We start from the raw sequence: 6,538 nt of genomic DNA on the forward strand, positions 1-6,538 counted from the left end.
AAGCAAAAAATAATTTATTTAAATAGTATGCTAACTTCCATTCTTTAGTATTGCTATGAGAAGATTGTGTTTGGGTAAATGTCAGGAGAGAAGCTATTAATACTGAGGAAAATTATAAGTAAGAATGTTGTTTGGTTATAAGAGAAATTGGTTATTGCATGAAAGGGATGTACTGGATTCTCCATAGGAACAGAAACAATAGGATGGAAATACCACAAAAATGAAATCTCGCCATGTGTAGCAACATGGATGGACCTTGAGGAAGTTATGCTGAGCAAACTAAGTCAGGTAGAGAAGGACAAATATCATATGTTTGCACGTATAGGAGGATTAGGAGGAACTTGACGGAGGAACAAGGGGGAGAAGAAGGGGGGAAATAGTGGGGGAGAGGGAGAGAGGCAAACTATGAAAGACTCTTGAATACTGAGAACAAACTGAGGACTGATGGGTGTTGGGGGCAGGGGGAGATGGGCATGGAGGAGGGCACTTGTGGGGATGAGCACTGGGTATTATATGGAAACCAACTTGACAATAAACTATTTGTAAACAATAATAATAATTTAAAAAATCCAATAGGATGAATATATATTTTATGTTTACATTTATTTCATTGTTTGTTTATTGGAATTGGCTCATGTAAACTCTAATGGAGGAGGCCAGCAAGCCAGAGTCTCCAGAAGGAGCTGCAGTTGGAGTCTGAATGCAGTCTTCTGGAGAACCAGGAAGAGGTGATTTGCAGATGAAGTCTGAAGTTCTGATTTTGCTCCAAAGGCAGTCTGCTGGAGAAAACTCTCGTGCTTGAGGGAGGTCAGTCCTTGGTTCTATTCAGTGATAGAACAAACTGATTCAACTTCAACTTCAGCTAATTGAATGAGGCCCAGTCACATTATGGAGGACAATCTACTTTACTCAAAGTCCACTAATTTAAATGTAAATTTCACCCCAAAACACCCTTACAGAAATATCCAGAATAATGTTTGACCAAATATCTGGACACTTTATCCCAGTCAAGTTGACACTTAAAATTAACCATCACAGGAGAGACTGATTGACTGGGAAAAGGAATAAAGGACTTTCTGAAGTGAGAAATGTTCTGTATCTTAATTGGGTTGGTGGTTCCATAGATGTATACATTTGTCGAAACTCATCAAGTTGTAAACTTAAGATCCATGCATTATATTATATGTAATTATACATAGGGCACCTGGGTGGCTCAGTCGGTTAAGCGTCGAATTTCGGCTCAGGTCATGATCTCATAGTTTGTGGGTTCGAGCCCTGCATCGGGCTCTGTGCTGACAGCTAGCTCAGAGCCTGGAGCCTGCTACAGATTCTGTGTCTCCCCCTCTCTCTGACCCTCCCCTGCTCTCTCTCTCTCTCTCTTTCTCTCTCAGAAATAAATAAAACATACCAAAAAAAATTAAAGTTGTTAAAAAAAAAAAAGGAGGAAAACATCCAAAAGGGCCCTTGGGCAACTGTGTCGTGACTGTTAATACTCATACAAGGTATATGTATATGAGTGTGTATGTGTGTATATGAGAATGTGTATGCATTGGCGAGGGGTGCTGGCAGATAAGTGATAGAAATTGTCCCTGATGTGACATTTCTTTCTTCATTTCTCTCCTTTATTTTTGAGCCACCCACACTCATCATAAACACTCAACTGACACCATCACTCACTATTATTTTTAAGAATGCATTTACTTTATCCCTAATTCTTTGGAAGTGTGTAGGTTTCTTCTTCTATTCTGCTCCTGTTTTCAAATGATTACTGAGTAATTAGGCCATTATCTATCCATTACCAGAATAGAGTTAAGGTGTATGTTTATTCTTACTGAATGACTAAGGAGCTGGGAAGAAACTTAAATTGCATACTTATCTTTTATTAATAGAGGAAATTTAAATGATACATATAGTTACCATTCTAGTAATCCAATTGTGACTCAAAGACTTCTCTCTCTTTCTCTCTCTCTCTCTCTATATATATATATTTTTAACCCAAATAGACTCCATGTAATCATGAGACAATGAAATGAAACCTTGAAGTTTAATAATTGGTCTTTTCACAATTTATCCAAGGATAAAGGGGTCAAATAACAGGAAGCTAGGAAATTGCCTAATGAAAAGTTACCAATATTTGCAAAATCAATATGCAGATTAAAGTTAATATTTTAATGCAAATTAATCTCATATATTCTAATGCATTGAAATATAAACTTTAATTAATTTTTTAATTTATTGAGTTGTAATTGACATGCAGTATTATATTAGTTCCAGATGTACAACATCATTATTTGACATTTATATACATTATGAAACAGCTACCACACTAAGTCTGGTTGCCATTTGTTACCCTACAACTATTAATAAAATATTGGCCTTATTCCCCATGCTGTACCTTGCATCCCCATATAAGTACGTATTTTATAACTGGAACTTTATACTTCTCAATCCTCTTCACCTATTTCTTGCCCTCAACTTCCCTCTCCTCTGGCTATCACCAATCTGTTCTCTGTGTCTATGAATCCACATTTTGTTTTGTTTTGTTTGTTTTGATTTTTAGTTTCTACATGCACGTGAAATCATGAGATACTTGTCTTCCTCTTTGTGAATTATTTCACTTAGCATGGTATTGTCAAGGTGCATTCCTGTCATTGCACTGATATATATATTTAACCCATGCATTCTTTTTAACCCATCCATTCATTTTATCCATGCATTCATGCTTAGTTTTTTTTCCATATCTTGGCTATTGTAAATAATGCTGCAGTGAATATGGGGTTGCATATATCTTTTTCAATTTGTGTTTTTGTTTTCTTCAGTTTGATACCCAGTAGTGGAATTGCTGGATCATATGGTACCACTTTTTAAAAATTTTTGAGGAACTTCCATAGAAATTTCCATAGTGACTTATGTTCTCATCAACAGTACATGAGGGTTCTTTCTCTTTTCTCCACATCCTCACCAGCATTTGTTTTTTCCTGTGTTTTGATAATAGCCATTTTGACAGGCATAAGGTGATATCTCATTGTCATTTCAATTTGCATTTCCCTAATAATTAGTGAGATTGAGCACCTTTTCATGTGCCTGTTGGCCATGTATAAGTCTTTGTTGGGAAAATGTCTACTTAGATCTTCTGCCCATTTTTTATTCAGATTGATTCTTGCCTTTTTGTTATTGAGGCATGTGAGTTATTTATATAATTTGGATATTAATTCCTTATCTTGCATATACCTTCTCCAGTAGGTTGCCTTTTTGTTTTGTTGATGACTTCCTTTGCTTCTTAATTTGATGCAGTCTCATTTACTGATTTTTGCTTTTGTCTTTCATTGGCATCTAATCCCAAATCATTGTTAAGATGAACGTCAAGAAGCTTACCATCTACGTTTTCTTTATGAGGTTTATGGTTTGGGTCTTACGCTAATGTTCTTAATACATTTTGAGATAATCTTTGTGTAGGGTGTAAGACAGTGGTCCAGTTTCATTCTTTTTGCAGCTGTCCATTTTTCCCAACAGCTTTTAATGAAGAGACTTTTGTTTCTCCATTATATGTTCTTGTCTTCTTTGCTATAAATTAATTAACCATATAGCCATTGTTTATTGGGCTTTGTGTTCTGTACCATTGATTTGTGTGTCTGCTTCCATATATTTTTTAATTTCATCTCTCATTGCCTGATTGGCCCATTCATTCTTTTTTTTTTTTTTTTTTTTCATTTTTTTTTTTTTTTTNGTTAATAACATAACATAGCTTTGTATTATAGTTTGAAACCAGGGAGTGTATTACCTCTTTCTCAAGATTGTTTTGGCTTTCCAGGGTCTTAGGTGGTTCCATACAAATTTTAGAATTATTTCTTTTAGTTCTGTGAAAAATGTCATTGGAAGCTTGATAAAGATTGCATTATTTCTGTAAATTGCTTTGTATAATATAGACAATATGTGTTTTTCCATTCCATCAGCATAGACTTTCTTTCTATTTATTTGTGTCTTCAGTGTCATTCATTAATGTCTCATAGTTTTCAGTGTACAGGTCTTTAATGTCTTTGGTTAAATTTATTCCTAGGTATATTACTCTTTATGGTGTGAATGTACATGAGATTGTTTTCTTGATTTATCTTTCTGATAGTCAATTATGAATGTATAGAAATGCCACAGATTTCTGTATATTAATTTTATATCCTATAACTTCCTTGAATTTACTTGTTCTAACAGATTGTGTGTGTGTGTGTGTGTGTGTGTGTGTGCGCGCGTGCATGTGTGTAATACTGAGGGTTTTATCATGTCATCTGCAAATAGCAACAGTTTTACTCTCTTTTCAATTTGTATGTCTTTTATTTCTTTATCTTACCTAATGGCTGTGGCTAGAACTTCCAATACTATGTTGAACAAAACTGGGAATAGAGGCCATCCTTGCCTTTTTCCTAATCTTAGAGTAAAAGCTTGCAGGTTTTCTCTGTTGAGTAAGATTTTCTGTGGGTTTGTTATATATGGCTTTTATTAGGTTGATCTATATTCTTTCTATATTCACTTTGTTGAGAGTTTTTATCATAATTGGATATTGAGTTTTGTCAAATGCTTTTTATGTATCTACTGAGATGACCATATCATTTTTATCTTTCATTTTTAGGTATAAGGTTAGATTGCATATTTGGGACCTTTCTTGATTCTTGAGGTAGGTCTGAATTGCAGTATACTTCCCTCTTAGGACTGACTTTGCTTCATCCCAAAGGGTTTGAGCTGTCATATTTTCATTTTCATTGACTTCCATTATTTTCTTTTATTTCTTCTTTAGTTTCCTAGTTAACCCATTCATTCTTTAGTAGGATGTTCTTTTAAAAATTTTTTTAAATGTTTTATTAAATATTAACACATTAATGCTGTGTGCTGTGCTGGGCTCTGTGCCGACAGCTAGCTCAGAGTCTGAAGTCTGTTTCGGGTTCTGTGTCTCCCTCTCTCTCTGACTCTCCCCTCCTCATGCTGTCTCTCTCTCTCTATCTCTCAGAAATAAATAAAACATTAATTTTAAAAAAATTTTTAAATTAATAAAAAATTAATTTTTTCAATTTTAGATTACTGTGGTTAGAAAAGATGTTTGAGATGATTTCAGTTTTCTTGAACTTATTGAAATTTCTTTTGTGGTGTAATATGTGATCTCTCTTGGACAATGTTCCATATGCTGCTAGAGAAGCATGTTTGTTTTGCTGATTTTGTATAAAATATTCTGTATATATCTATAAGTTTATTTGGTCTAATATGTTGCTTAAGGTCAGTGTTTCCTTATTTGTTTTCTATCTGGATGATCTATCTGTTGATATAAGATGGGTGTTAAAATCTCTGACTATTATTGTACTGCTGTCACTTTCTCCCCTTAGATCTGCTAATATTTGCTTTATATATTTTGGTGTTCCTGGGTTATCATTATGTAGTGCTCCCTTTGTCTTTTATTGCATTCTTTGTTTTAAAGTCTATTTTGTCTGAGTATAAATATACCAGGTTTCTTTTTATTTCAATTTGCATGGAATATGTTTTTCCATCTCTTCACTTTCAGTGTCTGTGAGTCTTATAAAATGTATCTCTTATAGGGGCACGTGGGTGGCTCAGTTGGTTAAGCATCTGACATCAGCTCAGGTCATGATCTCACGGTTCGAGGGTCAAGCCCCACGTCGGGCTCTGTGCTGACACCTAGCTCCAGAGCCTGGAGCCTGCCTTTGATTCTGTGTCTCCCTCTCTCTGACCCTCCCCTGCTCACGCTGTCTGTCTTTCTCAAAGAAAAAAAAAAAAAAGTTTTTTAAAATATGTCTCTTGTAGTCAGTATATACATGTGTCTTGTTTTTTTGTTTGTGTGTTTGTTTTTGGTTTTGGCTTTTAACATAGTTAAACGCTCTATGTCTTTTGATGAGAAAATTTAGCACATTTATATTTATTTATTTTTTTCAAAAATTTTTAACGTTTTCTATTTATTTTTGAGACAGAGAGAGATAGAGTATGAGCGGGGGAAGGGCAGAGAGAGAGAGGGAGACATAGAATCCGAAGCAAGCTCCAGGCTGTGAGCTAGCTGTCAGCACAGAGCCCGATGCGGGGCTCAAACCCACAAGCTGAGATCATGACCTGAGCTGAAGTTGGACGCTTAACCAACTGAGCCACCCAGGCGCCCTAGCACATTTATATTTAAAGTAATTATTGATAGGTATATACTTACTGCCATGTTGTTAATTGTTTTCTGGCTGTTTTTGTAGTCACTCTCTATTCTTTTTTTTTTCTTTTCTCTCTTCCTTTCTGATTTGATGACTTTCTTTACTATTATGTTTAGATTCCTTATTTTCTTTTTATATATTTACTATAATTTTTTGTTCTGTGGTTATCATGCAGTTCACATGTATGATCCTGTGAATATAACGGTATATTTTAAGTTGATAACAACTTAAATTTGAACACTTTCCAAAACTCTACATTTTTACTCCCCTACCACATTCTGTTTTTGCTATCACTTTTTACATTTTTCTATTTTGTGTATCCCTTAGCTAATTGCTGTATATTTAGTTAA

Source organism: Crocuta crocuta, unplaced genomic scaffold (assembly GCF_008692635.1).
Source record: "Crocuta crocuta isolate KB4526 unplaced genomic scaffold, BGI_CrCroc_1.0 scaffold62, whole genome shotgun sequence".
Taxonomy (NCBI): domain Eukaryota; kingdom Metazoa; phylum Chordata; class Mammalia; order Carnivora; family Hyaenidae; genus Crocuta; species Crocuta crocuta.